Source organism: Vulpes vulpes, chromosome 13 (assembly GCF_048418805.1).
Source record: "Vulpes vulpes isolate BD-2025 chromosome 13, VulVul3, whole genome shotgun sequence".
Taxonomy (NCBI): Eukaryota; Metazoa; Chordata; class Mammalia; order Carnivora; family Canidae; genus Vulpes; species Vulpes vulpes.
This window is the reverse complement of record NC_132792.1, coordinates 80,467,848-80,483,393: the sequence shown is the minus strand read 5'-3', so window position 1 is coordinate 80,483,393 and position 15,546 is coordinate 80,467,848. Positions and strand designations below refer to the sequence as shown.

Below are 15,546 nucleotides of genomic sequence, written 5' to 3'. Positions count from 1 at the left end.
CAATGTCCTGGCGGCGTCGGCTGGCTGTGCCCACATCAGGCCGCTGGCGGTCCCTGGAGGATGGCGCCTGTGTGCTTCGGGAACACTCCCGCTGCCTCCGACGGCCAGCCAGGCTCCAGGCTCCCCCGCTCCCACACCTGTGGGACTCTCCTTGTGTGCACAGTTGGGAAGAAAATAATTCAGGACTGAGGCCTCGGCCAGCCAAGGCAAAGGTTTGCGTCAGAAGTCCGGCTGGCCACTGCCACGGATCGAAAGCCAGAAACCTGACTTTTATGTGGCCCACAGGATGCTCTGGGGTGGAAACAAGAGGGTCCGAGTGGTGCCTCTACCCCCTGCCCCCAAAGGCAGAGAAGAGACTCTTCTAATCATAGAACGCATGAGCAAACCATGATGGGAGGGAAGGCTGCTTCATTAATTTTTTTTTTAAAGATCTTATTTATTCATGAGACACAGAGAGAGGCAGAGACACAGGCAGAGGGAGAAGCAGGCTCCATGCAGGGAGCCCGACATGGGACTTGATCCCAGGACTCTGGGGTCACACCCTGGGCCAAAGGCAGATGCTCAACCGCTGAACCACTGGGGGGGCCCTATCACCTCATGAATTAAACATGTTCTGAGATCGTGCTGTGAGTGTGGGGTGATCAGAGGTGTCAGTGGGCTTGCCCGCCCTGGGCAGAGCTCCCAGAGCACCAGGGGAGCCGGGGCTATGGGTGACAATGGTTGCGCTGTCCCCCAGGAGCAGCCAAATGCATCTCCTGATCCCATCATTGCCCCAAGGCCCTGCCCAGCAGCCTTCCCCAGCTCCCTAAGGCCTCTTCCCTGTCCTTCTGACTCTTGATGGCATTATGGCCTGATCCCCCATCTACACCCCTGCATAGCCTCATGTGTTCTTCTTGCAGGCCTTGGAAGCATCCCCTTCCTTCGGATGTGGTGGAACTCTCTCTGTCCATCCCTCGGGGTCTGGCTGAAGCTGGGCACTCATGCATGCCTCCAGGAAGCACCCCCCCCCCCCCCGCCATGCATGCCACGGCCTGGGGGCTTGGTGATGACTCTGACCCACGGCTATGCCCCTGTAGCACTTAGGCTCCATGTGCAGACAGTCGCTGATCCATAAACCACAGAAACAGGTTATTTGGCTGCAACCAGGGACAAGAGTCACGAAGGAAAGGAAACAGAGAGTAGCACCAGCTCTGTGGCAGCCGGGTCACAGACGCAGGACAGACTCATAACATGTGGGACCCTGTGCAACAGGACAATGCAGGCCTCTCGTTCCAACACTACTGAGAGTTTCAGGATGGGCTGGTGAAGGTCGAACCCAACGCGGCCCTCGCTGCCCACAGACGCCCTGACACAGGGGACGGTGCGGTGACAAGGACACAGAGTAACGGTAATAAAAACATGCCAACACATATGAAGCACCAGCTGTGCACTGGGCACGACTTCCGCTGCCCCCAAAGAGGGAGGCACTACCATTAACCCCCTTTTACAGAGAGGTCAGGAGGCACAGAGAAGGCAAGAACCCGTCCAAGGCTACACGGCTCGCAAGAGGTAGAGCCTGGGTATAAATCTAGGCGGTCTGGTCTCAGCATGTGTGCCCTCCCTGACCACGCTCTCTGGCCTCGCAGTTTTGAGGCTTGATGGAGGGTCCTGAGGGCCGGGGGCAGCCTGAGTCCCTGCTGAGCCCCTGAAATCCAAATGCAAATCCAGAGGCTCTCCAGTGTTGGCCAAGGCCAGAGTGGGGAGGGATGGAGGGCTGGCGGCACAAGGCGGACACAGGCTAGATACGAAGAAGCAGAGGCCAAAGGCCGAGTTGAGGCCACTGGGAACAGGGAAGCTGAGGCCCGTGGGAGGGGAGAGCCTGGGAGGGCTCTGGATGGGGCCCGAGTCGAGGTTTGGAAATCCGGCTTCCAACCTTGGCTCCAGCGCGTCTGGGGAAAACCACAGAAGCCACGTGTGGCCCTTGGGTTTCCATGCGAGCTGGGAACAGTCCTTTCCCCCACCGGTGCCCATTCTGGGGCGGGGGCCATGGAGCCCACTTAATGGCTGTGCCTGGGGAGGGAAGCAGGAGCTGCAGGCTCTTGCCACCTTCTTCCATCTTGGGGTAGCCCAGAAAGCCACAGAGAAGTGGCTTTCCCTGGGGGATAGCAGCAGGGGCCCCTGAGTCTCACTCAACTGCACAGGCATTTCTGAGGTGCTGCTGCCAACACCCCGGGAATCCAGGGCCCTTGGCCAGCCCTGCCCAGCCCGGACTCCTCAGGGCTCACTGTTCCCACCTGCAGAATGGGAATCCTCAAACCCCACCTCCTCTGCATTCCTGCCCGGGTCACCAGGCTGGTCAGAAATTTCAGCACCATCAAGGCCAGGAGAGCATTTGGAGAACAAAAAGCACATTATAAATGCGAGGTATTATTTTTGTTCCAGCGTGAATCAGGCATTCCAAGAATCCTTGGCCTCAGATGTTCGTAGGCAGCGTGATGTCATGGGAAGAGCACGCGGCTGTCCCGGTGGAGAGTTTCCAGGAGAAGGCCCTCGCCCCTCCGTCCTGCAGGCGGGCCTGTGGACCCCGGGCGTGCCCTCAGAGGCTGGCATGTCAGGCAGGAACACCCTTCAGGCGTCCGGCTCTAACTACCTGCTGCCAAACAGGCTGGGCCCATGACGCCGTGCCGGGAAGCAGAACCTGCCCCAGCCACCCTTTTGGAGGCTGCAGAGTTTGCTGGCTCCTGCCCACTGTTCCGGACCACATGCTGTGGGTTTTCCAAGCACAGCAGGAATCCGTCAGGTACTTGCAGGAGGGGATGAAGGTGAGCACATCGTGGCGCAGGTGGGAGAGCCGATGATGTGCGCCATGCCAAGTATCAGGAGCCCTAAGATGTCCAGCCTCTGGCTTTTGCGCCAATTCTGGCTCTAAGGACTCATCCCGGAACTGACCTCGCAGGATGGACTTCTTGACTACGAAATACTCACACGGTCACCTCCCAAGAGAAATACTGCCTGACGGGGGACCTGCAGGCTTAGAGGCCACTCCAATGGCTCGTTTACTCCCCGGTGAATGCCTGGCTGTCAGCACCCACCACAGCTGGCCCCACAGGCCCTCGGTCACCCCATGTGCCGATTTTGGAGCACACTCAGGAACCAGTCGTCCATCAGGGCCACTTCTCCACGTCCATGGGGGCGGTGAAACCGCCCTCGAACTGCAGTAGGTGGGACAGAGGGAGGGGGAGGCACAGAGGGTCTCCTAAGACTTTCTAAACCTCAGGTGTGAGCAACTGCTGAGCCTTTCTGAACTACGGGGGACTGAAGCCCAGAGACATGGCCTGAGCACTCCTAACGGACACACTTCCTTGCGCGGAAAGTTGCCCCACAGTGACAGGGGCTGCTTGGAGATTTAGTGAGCTCCCCCTCACAGGAAGTGTCCAATCACTGACCAATAGCTGTGGAGACCTCCTCTCCCTAAGCTGCCTGTTCTGCCCTCAGCACCTCCTCCAGGAGGCCCCCTGGGTATCAGGAGTCCTCACTTGGGGAGGCAGCATGATGCAGCGACACACAGGCTGAGAACAGGGCCCACTGGGCGTCCTCTGATTTCACCCACACCTAGCTAGGTAGTCTCACGCAAAGTCACACCTCCCCACCCCTCATTTGTTTTAAGTCACACCTCCCCACCCCACATTTGTTTTATCAATCGAGTGGGACTGGGACACACAGGAGAGAGGCTGAGAGGAGAGGCAGGTCCACAGGGCTGGGTGATAGACCTTGCTGGCTGTCCTTCCTGCCCGCCCCCCCCCCCCACTCTGCCTCAGCCCACCCTAGGAGGGGGCCCAGGAAGGGAGGTGAAGAGAGGTGGGGAAGGTGCAGGGAGGTGCGGGGAGGTTGGGAAGGTGGAGGGAGGTGGGAAAGGTGGAGGGAGGTGAAGGGAGGTGGGGAAGGTGCAGGGAGGTGGAAGTAGGTGCAGGGAGGTGGAGGGAGGTGCAGGGAGGTAGAGGGAGGTGCAGGGAGGTGGAGGGAGGTAGGGAAGGTGCAGGGAGGTACAGGGAGGTGAGAAAGGTGGGGGGAGGTGCTCTCCCACAAGAAGCAGGGCTGCGCAGGGCTCTGGGTGGGGGGCACTCCTGGCCGGACCACCTACCCCACTCCCCAGGCCGCCCTCCTGGGGCCTCTGTCCTCCCTCACACCTTGTTACCCAGGGTCTGCTCTGTCCCCGAAGGGCTGTCTCTCTGTCCTGGAAGGAGACGGAGTGTGGGGTGTGCCATGGAGGTCCCCAGAGAAGGGCCTCGCTCCAGCCCCAGTTCTCAGCTATGGGGCCGGAAGGACTGACAAGTCAGACCTTAAGGGACAGGGAGGGCCGCTAGACACCGTCCCCAACCCCCACCAGCTGGGCCAGGACACAGCTGCCCCACAGATGGGTTCTTGGGCCAGAATGTTCCAGAGCACTAGGTATTGGTAACAGGGTGCTGACGGCTCTCACATTAAACACCTCTCCACCGGCATTGGGTTCACACATGCAGGACAGCCAGGCAGCTGATGAGGCCTGACTTCCCCTAGCTCCCAAAGGCAGGGCATCCTGAGGTTTAGAGTAGCAAGTCTGTTTTTTGTTTATTTTTTTAAAAAAGATTCTATTTATTTATTTGAGAGAGAGAGAGTGTAGGTAGAGGGAGAGGGAGAAGCAGACTCTACGTGGCACAGGGACCCCTGTGTGGGGCTTGACCACGGAACATGGGGATCATGACCGGAGCCCAAGGCAGATGGCTTGACCAACTGAGCCCCCAGGAGCCCCAGAGTAGTGAGTTTAAAAACCAATCAGAGACTCCCCCCACCCCCACCACAGAAGTCAACCAGTAAAGTGAGGAAGAATGATGGAATTAGGAAATCATTTGGCAAACATCACAATGATAATTGTTTCAGGCAAGAATCATCACTGGAGGCCAGTGGATGAAAGTTTGAGGGAAAACAGAATATTGGCACAGTCTCCAACTATCTCCCCACAAGCCTCTTCTTAATGACAAAGGGAAAACCCGTAATTTCACAGTGGGGAAGCTGGGCAGACACTGCCTTTAACCCAGCAACCAAAGTTAACACCACGGGTTACGGGCTACAGGACAGCCCGAGTCCTCTGGTCTCCTGCCCTGAGAAGGACACACCATCACTCATGTGCCTGGAACCTGAGGAGGTACCAGAGAAATCCCACATGAGGGACCTTCTACAAAAATAACTGGTCTTTTTTTTTTTTTTTTTTAAATCAATGTCACAAAACTCAAAGACTTAGGAACCGTCCCTATATTTAAAAAAAAAAAAAAAAAGACACTTAAAGAGACACAATGATGGAAAGTAACCCAGGATCTAGGATCATTGGAGAAGAACGACCAAGGCCTGTGGGTAACAGCATCCAGTCTATGCTGATATCCTGATTCTTATTATTGTCCTGCAGAGATAGAAAGAAATGTCTTCATAAAGCAACGCCCTATGATGTGCCCAGCTGTAATCAGGCAACTTGCTCTCCAACAGGTCAGGAAAAACTAGGTATACGGGGGTGGGCGGTGGCGGGGGGAAGCCCCTGTGGTATAATGACAGTTCTTTGGATGATTCTTGCCATCTTTCAGAGTCAGAAACATTGTCAAGGCCGACGTTTTCAAACCAGGAGCAGGAGCTGGTTAGAGGGCATTCTAGAACAATCATGAGACGCGGCTAACAGATGGTGGCGATTCGTCTTCAGTGGGTTTCATCTGTAACAAGCCTGGGAAGTAACATGAAAGCCCCTGAATCTGGCTGCAGAGACCCCTCCGCAGCAGCAGACAGAGCCGTGGGGCCCCCTCCTCACCATAGGGACGGCCCGGCCCAGGTGACGGCAGAGCGCCCTGCTCGTTTGTCCTGGGGACCCAGAGGGATTGCGAAGTGCAGCCAGGCATCTGGGCACGGTGTGCTGGGCAGCCCAACTCCTAACCCCAGGGCACTCCACAAACCATCATCAACACGTGCATCTGCCCTTTGGATGAACTTGCAGCATCAAGCTGCTCAAAGCAAGACTCTTGCTCCGGGTGGGCCTGGATATCACCCACCAGGAGATCTAGTCCCTCAGCGAGTGGGGGAAAAGGATATATTTTTATGTTTCTTATTTTTCACACCCGTGGGAACTGAGGCAGTTCAGTGGAGTCGCTGCAGCCTTCCTCAGCTCTTTAGCTTTGAGAACTTGTCTCATGGGAATATATCACGTTGCTAATATCCTTAGGAGCTTAGAGGGTATTTTGTTATTTTTGACAGTCTACAATAAAGAAGTTATTTTACGCAAATCGTGTCTTCGAGAAAGATTTGAGAGAGAGAGAGAGAGAAAGAGAGAGAGCACGCGTGCACAGTGGGAGGGGTAGACAGAGAGGGAGAGAGACTCTCAAGTAGACTCTGTGCTGAGCACAGAGCCCCCACCATGAGACCCGATCTCCCAACCCCGAGATCACGACCTGAGCCCAAACCAGGAGTTGGTTGCTCACGGACGGCGCCACCCAGGTGCCCCTTAAAACATGGTCTTTGTGATATGTTATTGGGAGTAAAGTTTAAAGTTCATGTTTAATAAGAACATACGTGATTAAAGGCAAAACGTGACCTTTCCTCACTTACCAAGTGATGCCTTTCTCCTTCATTCATTATCAATGAGCTATGAAGACAAAAGCACGACTTCCTACAAAGACGTTTCAAGATGACATCCTACCATTACATTGTGGCTTTGGCACCAGAGACTCGGTAACATGGAGGCTCGCGTTTGACTATACAGGGCAGAAAAAGAAACAAAAGGCAAAAACTGATCTCATGGCCCAAATGTTTGGAATTCGTGAATTTCACGTTTGTTTAAAATAAAAATCATCCGCTTGGTTTTTGTAATTTCCTTGTTTTTTTCTAAATGGCGAGATCCGAGAAGTTTCAGGAAGTTTTCACGTGCAATCACTTTTGCCCAAGTAGCAGGTCCAGAGTGTGGTGGGTCTCAGTTCCCCTGGGACAGGAGCTGGAAGCTGGCCGGACAGGGCCTCCCCCGCAGCAGGAGCTGCTGCCCAGGGACTCGGACCAGACGAAGGGGACTCCAGATCTGGGCAGAGCACCCGAGGCAAATGTTCAGAATTATTACCACTTGTTTGTTTCTCATGAGCCGGCCTTTTATTATCAGTGTTCTTTAATGCTTCCTGCCGTTAACCAACTGTCCATTATAGGCAAAAATTAAATATTTGGCTAAGAGTAAAAATAATTTCAAACTGCGTAATGGTCAAAACCACCAAAGTGGCTCCCGGGGCTGCTGGATGATGGATTGGCTGGGGTGGGGGTGGGGGGGACCTGGGTGTGCTTCACCCATCTCCATCACACCAGGCACTCATTCCACACTGTGGGCAGGGGCTCTTGCTGGGCAGTTTCACCTTCAGGGTGAAAAGATACTTCTGGCGTGGAAGTAAAAGCCTGACCCTGGAGCCCCCCCAGGCCTGGGCTCAAACCAGGGCCCTGTCACTCCCCAGCTGGGTAACAGCTCACTTACCCCCAGCTGGGTAACCCTGGGCAAGGCTCTTTCTTATTGGCTTGTGCCTTAGTTTCCAATTTGTAAAATGGGGGAATGATGACAAGGGGGTACTGCATAAAGGCTGATGGTTAACTAAGCTCCCCTTGGCCCAGTGCCTGACCCAGAGCAAGGGCTGGAAAGGAGCCCTCACCTCTGCTGCTGTAGCTGCACTGGGGGAACAGGTGCTGTGGCAAGTCGGGACTCCAGGAGCAGCGCTCTTGCCCCTGTGTGTGCGGCTAGGAGGCCTGAGCCCAGAAGACAGCTCCTCTGCAGGCACAGGGGTCTACGGCTAGCTGGGCCCCTTCCATGCCACCTGGGGTTGACAGTCCCTGTGTGGGGTATTCAGAAGGGTGAGGGCTCTTTGGCAGGGGAAGTCTCAAAGCCTTGAAATCCACTGGCGATCTAGCTGTGTGCCTTTCTCATCCCTGACACCCATTGTCACACCCTCCCACACTTCTCCCCACTGGTCTCGAGCATGCCCATTGGGGGATCCATCCAGGTCACCTGGCCCTAGGACCTCTTCCTGGGTTGGTGGCAAACATCCCTGTGTTGAGAGCCTGTGTGCACAGCTCATTCCTGGGGGGTAGGTGGGGGCCCCTTCTTGTTCTGCTCCTGCCAGAGTCACTGCAGGAAGTATCATGATCCCCTAGAGAAGGACGGTTAGGTTCTCCCTGCAGGGTTGTGGGATGGGGGGCTCGGAGGGTGTCTCAGCGGCCTGGGAGTCAGGCCTCAGGGGTCTGGGACCCAGCAGTCTTCCCTTCAGGGGTGAGCCTGGCCTGAGGGCAGGTGAGGCAGAGAGGAGGGCAGCTGAGGGACAGTGTCACTCAGTACAGCTCGGCGAGGCCATTCCTTTGAGGTGGGAAAACAAGGTGGGCCTCAGCTCCCGGCTCCAGTCAGGAGGGGAAGCGATGTGGTTGACAGGCAGGTGGGGGCTGTGTGGCCAGGCTAGGGGATCCTCTGGGCTGGGCTGTGGGACCCAGGAAATTTAACAAAAATCCCCTACCCCTGGACGAGCAGAGCAGGACTAACTCCATTTTGTGCTGCACCCGCCACCTCCTGTAGGACCCCCACATGACCTGCTTATTGCTTAAGGCACTGCCCCACCCTAGTCGAGCCGCTGGGCACACCCTAATTGGAAATAGGCTCATAACAATGCAACCCTGCTTTGTGCCCCCCAAAACTGCGCTGATTCTGACCAAAGTAGTAGGCCAGCTCAAGTGGATACTATAGGGTAAGACGTAATTCAATCGGCCACCTGCGTGTGGACCGACATGACTGTGCAACTTTCTGCGTATCCCATGGGCCACTGGCCCCTATAAAGCTGCTACGCCTCTTAGTCTTGGGGTCCAAGTCCCTGCTCTGCTGTGTCGGGTGCTCTTGGACCCAAGCTCCAGCTTGTAAATAAACCCTCGTGTGTTTGCATCGGTGTCAGCTCCTTGGTGGTTTCTCGGATTCGCAATCTTGGGCACAACAGGGCCTGGGGGGTTGGATTCACATTTTCACTCCTGGCGGCCTCGCGGCGCACTGGTAACCCATTGCCTGAAATGGCCTAACAGAGGAGGGGGCGCAACGCGGCTGGAGGGCCGGCCCCACAGCTGGGCCTCTGGGCTCCGTGCTCCTGGCTGCCGGCTGTGTGCCACCAGGTCACTGGAAGTACCTCGCTGAGCTCCAGTTCTTTTTTCTAATACTAACAACCGTAGCAACAGCAATGACATTTGGACGGTATGTTCTGGGTCCAAGGGCCGGTTCTAAGGACACAGATCAATGTGTTCAAACATCTGCACCTACGGGGGAGCCAGCCACGTTGCCACCCTCGTTGGACAGCTAACAAAATGGGCCTGGAGACGTGAGGTCACTTGCCCAGGTCACACAGCCAGAGGGTAAGAAGCCGGGCGGAGCCCAGGTGATCCCTCACCCTTGGCGGAGGGGCTGAGGAGGCGAGATTTCTAGAGACGCGTTAAGCTCTAACGTCGTCATGTTTCTACAGCCTGTTCATGATTTTTTAACGGTCTGATCTTGGCTGCCTCCGGATGGCCACGAACCGACCACTGTGGGAGAGAGGTGCGGGGGGTGCAGCCCACTCCTTCCGAAAGCTGGACCTTCTCGGCTCCCCGGGGACACAGAGGAACAGTCAGGGCAGGCCAAGGCAATGACCCGAGTAGCCACAACTCCCTGGCCAGTGGCCCTGAAGCCCTTCCTCCCCTGTCGTCCTGCTGAAAGTGCCCCGGGGAAGCAGAGGAAGCCCCACCAGGGTGGGGTCCGGGATGAGCACGCACCCAGCACGGGTGGGATTTCTAGGAGGGTGATGAGCGGCCCCGCAGGAAGGCCTGGGCCGTGGTCTGGCTGATTGTGACTCAGGGTGCCTGGGCAGTGGGGGCGGGGCAGCGGGAAGATTCTGGAAAGTCGGGGCAGGGCTAGCTTTGGGGGCTCTTGTGCTGAAGGAGGGGGAGGAGCAGGAACCTTGGTTTGGCTGCAGCAAGTCTTGTCAAAACGTCAGAGCTGGGTCGGGGTTGGGGTGGGGGCCGGGGTGGCGGCGGCCAAGCCAGGGAGCAGTGGGATCGCTGGTTGCCGGGAGGGCGGTGGTGAGGAGCTCCCCAGCTGTCCTGGGGAGGGCCTGCAGCAGCCCACCTGAATTTGCGTCCTGGCCGTGCCTCCATGTCGCTGTGTGACTCAGGTGAACCCCTGTGTCTCAGTTTCTTTGCTTGTGAAATGCAGATATGATGGGACCCGCCTCAAAGGGTGGTCGTGCCATGTGCATGGATGACAGCGAAGCCTTTCACACACAGGACTCGTTCGAATCTACTAGACATGGAGGCAGGCCTGTTGGGCTTGTGGCGCGTCAGCAGGAAGCATTGGGCCACCGCAGCTGGCTGGGCGGACACGTGGGGCAGGACAGGGCGGCGGGCGAGGGGAGGACAGACGCCTCTGCTCCAGCAATTGGCGTGATTGGCGCAGCGCTCTCCCTGGAAGAGCCAACCAAAGGCACCTGTGAACCTGGAAACTGTCGCAGTGGCAGCGACAGGCCTCGGCCCGTTTGCCCTGAGCAGTGCTAATTGTTGCATGGGGAGGGCAGGACGGACCGGAGGTTAGTGCGCAGGCAAACTAAGGATGAGGAGGGGGGTGCCGGGGTCAGAGCAGGGTGGACCACGGTCCCTCCCACAGCGTGCCGCCAACCCCAGGGACGTGGGGCCGGAGTCCGGCTCTCCTGGACGTGTCGCAGGCCACACACTGAGCGAGCTCGCTTGGCACACAGCTCGGGGTTACACCTGTCCCTCCAGACACCGCTGTCTCCTTCCATCATCCACTTTCCCTTATACTGACTGCCCCACCCCCCACAGCCCCATTCCCTCTGGCCTGTTCCAAAGGCTCCCGAACCAGGAGGAACCACGTCTGTTGGGTCTCCACTGCTGTTGGGGAGGGCGACGAGTCATTAACACTATCCTGGTGATGACACCCAAGGGATTTTAGTGTCACGTGCCCAGACATGGGAGGACACGGGGTGACCCAGGTTTGCCTGGGAGGGAGGGTTAGCCTTTCTGTGTTAACAGTGCAACAGCCCAGGGAACACTCACCCCTGCTCCCCACGCCCCCGCCCCTACCGCCCCAGTTAGAGACCAGGGGACCTAGTCCCCCCCGTCTGACCTGTGAAGCAGTGGAGTCTCCAAGGATCTGGTGGCCAGATCAAGCTCCCGCCATGACTTAGGGACAGGGATGGTCTACCCAGGCCCTGACTCCCAGCCCAGTGCTCTTTCCACCACATTGACATGAGGTGAGAAAGGCAGAAATGCTTTGGGGAGGGGCTTGCACCCAGCAGCACCCAGCTCTCCCCTGTTGCTGGAGGTCCAGTCAAGCAGGCGCAGCGACACCCTGCAAACTCCGCGTCAACCCATGGCCAAGCCCCCCACAGCCAGCACTGGAACGACACGTCAAGGATCCTGGTCTGTGGCAATCTGACCCGACTTGAACTTCACCCGCCAAGAGAGGTCTGCACGGGGGCTAGGACCCTCATCCAATATCTTGCCTGAGGCCGAACGTCTGTGGCCACTGTCCATCCACCAGCTGCTGCTCAATGACCCAGGCCCGAGCCCTCCGAACAAAGGCCCAGACTGGACTCTGGGAACTGACATTTCTTTCTGTGTCAAACGACACACTGATCCTAGTCTCTCTTGGGTCTGTCTCACAGGTTAATTTCTGGGCCACGGCCGCGAGGCCTGCACTGGGGGAGGAGCTCCAAGGCTGGCAGGACCAGAACAGAGGCCCAAGATGCCAGGAGGACAAAGTCTGAACCCCAGGGCGGGCTGGCTACCTCCCTGTCCTCAGTGTTTACCAAGGATCTACTATCTGCCGGGCCCTGGGATGTGGCCAGGAGTAATGGGATAGCCCTGTTGTCATGGAGCTCATCTTCTAGTGGGGAGAAAGACACAGGAGGGACAAGAAACGCATCCTGCACAACACAAAGATGTGTTAAGTTCTATGGAGGCCATGAAGCCAGGAAGGGGGGCTAGAAGTGCTGGTGTGCCATGGGAGCATCTATGCGAGACCGTTGTACCAGGTCAGGTCTCACCAAAATGGTGCCACCAAGCAAAGACGTGGGGGAGGAGTCATGTAAGTATCCAGGGGGGCGGGGAGTAATCCAGGTACAGCAAGTGCAAAGGCCTGAGGTAGGAGCTTGCTGGCATGCTCGAAGCCCCCAAGAAGGTTGTGGGGTAGCTGGAGGGCAGAGTGTGAGGGGGACGATAGATGATGAGGTCAGGTGTCATGGGAACCAGGTCATCTGGGGCCTTGGAGACCCCACTCAAAGGGGTTTGGCCTTCACGTTAGGTAAAACAGGGGAACTATTGAAGGATTCTCAGTAAAGAAATGACATTTGAAAAGACAATTTGGGGGACCAAGGAGGTTATAAGAACAAACCAGACGAGGGCCAGTGGTGTCCTGGGCCACAGGGGCAGGTGGATTTTGGATTTTGAAGGTAGGGGTGGCAGGAATTGTGGATGGGCTAGATGTGGGTCGGAGGCAGGGAGCAGCCAAGGGTGTCTCCAAAGTATTTGGTCTCAGGAGCTGCAAGAATGGAGCTGTGTTACCTGAGCCAGGGGGGCCACAGCGGGGGCAGAGGTCCAGTCACGATGCCAAGGAGGCTGGAGGATCAGGGGCCCCCAGGAGCTCCCTTAGGCACAGCAAAAAGGTTCCCTTTTATTTTAGTTAGGTTTTTATTTGTGATCACGTAAAACATTTACACAGTTCCCAAGTCAAGTCTGTAAAATGAGGAAACTTCCTATTTCTCTCCTCATTTTTGCCTCTGAAAACAACCACTTTATTAGTTTTATGGTTCATTCATCCATTCAGCGTCTTTAATATGCGTGAAGACGAACGTATACTCCTATCTGCCTTTTCAGGGAGGAACAGCAGCATACTATGTATACTTCTCCTACTTTGCTTTTTTCCTGGTTACTATTATTTAAAGTCTCTCCTTTCTGCTTTTTATTTTTAGGAGGGTGTTCTCCCCGCCATTTGTATTGATTTTTTTAAAGAAATGTCTATACCGTGGTGGTTTAATCCTTGCAAGCGCCAGCTCTCTGGATAAGAGGCAAACAGTGCCTAGGGTTCCTTGTGAACAGTCTACAAGAGAATGGGTTATTCTGTGGTTTCTCCCTATCTTGAATTTCCAGAACTCCCTGATTCCTGAGACAGGCTAAGTGGGGCCTTGTCTGCTAGAAGTCTCAGGGCAGGACCTGGGGACTCCAGTCAAGAGTTTGACCTTGGGGGAGCCCTGCTCTTGCTGCCAAATGAGGAGTCTGGACAAGATATTCTCTATGGGCCTCGGAGTGGACGCTCTGGCTCTCCAAGAACATGGGCGGAGGCTGACCCGAACCTTTTCTGGGCAGAGTGGCCTCAGGGGAAGGCGATGAGGACAAGACTGTCATCATGTGACAGCCTTAGCCCCATAACTGGCTTGTCTGCATAGGGCAAAGGGCTGCCAGGTGACATGAAGCAGGGGCTGGGTCACGGAGACCAAGCTGTGAGCAGGAGGTAGGAGCGTGCTCACAAGGTAGGGGCTCAGTGCAAGAAGCCAGCTGGGCCGTACAGGTGCAGGGAGTTCACGGGCGCCAGGATCTGAGCAGAACAGCAGGTAACTGGGCCACCGGGCAGGATGGCAGAAGGCCGAGTGCCCCCCCAGAAGGCCGAGTGCCCCCCCAGGGATGCTGAGACCGAGCCCCCACAGTGGGCCCTCCTGACGGGAGGCTCCTGCCCTCTTCCTGCCTGAGGCTGAGCCACCATCACCATTTGCAGGGGTGCTATCTGGAGCCTGGGACTGGTGGGGGCGGCTCACAGGCCACGGCGGTGCAGATCCAAAAAGTTCCCAGACCAATAGCATTGCTTTTATTCTCCCTTCCATGGAGAAGACTTCAGATCTGGAGCCACCCATCCTTTATGTGTCTCCTTCTCCCCCCATACTACCAAACACCACGCGCACATGTGAAGGCAAGAAGCCAGAAAATAAATATGTCAAAAGGAAAAATGGCTGGAAAGAAATAGAAAGAGCAAAACTGTGCCGTCCCAAAGCAGCAGCCTGGGTGGGGCTTCCCAGTAAGCCGTGCTCACACACTCAGGCTAACCACGTTCTCCCAGCTTTCATCCTCAGCTCTGACTGCCGCTCGCTGCAGCTAGAGGCAGGGAGGGCCCGGGACCCGGGGGATGCCAGGGGTCTGCTGAGGGGCCCCCTGGAGTGTGCGGAGGTCAGGAGGGCCACTGGCTGCAGAGCCTGGAGCGGCACCAGCACTCATCCCATGCCCGTCAGCTTTCCAGACCCAGATGCCAGATCCACAATCACCAGGCTCACTGACCACAGCCCGTGGGGCCATGCGGAGGGGACCACGGAGACGAACCCGCTGTCTGCACTGACCGGGGCTTGACTCTTGGAAGCAACGCAAGGAGGCCTGAATGCTCCCACTCGGGGCCAGCTCAGTAATTACAGGTTTCCCTAACAGTCCGGGAAGGGGTGGTTGCCACCGCGGAGAAGCGGGCGAAAGGCTTCGTGGCAATCGTTCCCAGGCCTGAGTCCCTCATAACCACCGGACCGCCCCGGTGCGCCCTTTCCGACTCCTCCTCTTCCTCCGACATACAGCAGCCCAGCCCTCGCCCTGGGATCGTCCCTTGTCCCCCCACGGCACCCATGAGGTACATCCTGTTCTGGCCCCAGAGCCCTGGGCCGGCACTCCTGGGGAGGACGGCAGGTGGAATGGGAGCACCTGCCCCCACTGAGCAGACCTAAGTGTCCCTGGCAGACATTCTCAGTATGACCCATCTCGGTGGGGGAGCTTAAGCCCCAGCCGGCATTCTGCATACCTAAGCCCAAAAGGATGGGAGTTGGGCTCTGGGGCCCTTGGACACTGGGAGATGGTCTGTGCCCGGCCCTCGCCTGTCAACACCTCTCTTCCAGCTCCCAGTCTCTTCCCCTTCCTCTCTCCACCGTGAAGCCGGTCCTTGGCACCACCCTCTGCGTGCCTCAGGCCTTCCAACCGTGTGCGTCGGTACTGCCTTCTGTCCTAGACTCACTGCCTGGACAAGTGTATGCAACACATCACAGAGGCCGCTGGGTCTTGGTGCATGGGGTCTGTGCCCTGTGCTGGCTTTCCGGGCTCTCCGTGGGGGCCCGCCTCCCCGACCTGCGCTCTCCATTGGGCCAAGTCCTCCATCATGAGGCTGCTCCGCCGCCGTCCCTGAACACCAGCCCAGGTGGTCCCATCAGGACCTTCGCCTTGGCTCAGTCACCTACGGGGATGTACTTCCTTCTGCCCGGCCCTGCTGGAGGGACTGATCGCGTTGCACCTCCTCCAGGAAGGCTTCGTGGCTGCTGCCGGAAACCCCAGAAATCTTTCCCTTTTCTGAAGTCCCAGGGCCCGCGGCCTGCATCGTGCACTACTAGACACACACGTGCGCGTGCACACACACACACATACCTGCACATATAAGCGTACCACACACGCACATACATACAATCGCATTACAAAGTGAATTGTTCAACA

At 56.9% G+C, this 15,546-nt stretch overlaps 1 protein-coding gene and 1 long non-coding RNA gene across 14 annotated transcripts in view; one reads left to right on the top strand and one right to left on the bottom strand.

Annotated features, from left to right (window-relative positions):
- CTIF (cap binding complex dependent translation initiation factor) overlaps positions 1-15,546 on the bottom strand; it is a 284,906-nt gene that overhangs the window by 100,553 nt on the left and 168,807 nt on the right. The window lies entirely within an intron of this gene.
- On the top strand, positions 2,422-6,861 carry LOC140595209 (uncharacterized). Of its 2 annotated transcripts, XR_011996684.1 has the most exons (3): positions 2,422-3,196; positions 5,420-5,496; positions 5,592-6,861. It is a non-coding gene; the product is annotated as an uncharacterized lncRNA (long non-coding RNA). The 2 variants fall into 2 exon arrangements; XR_011996683.1 differs by lacking the exon at positions 2,422-3,196 and having other exon boundaries at positions 5,370-5,496; positions 5,592-6,278.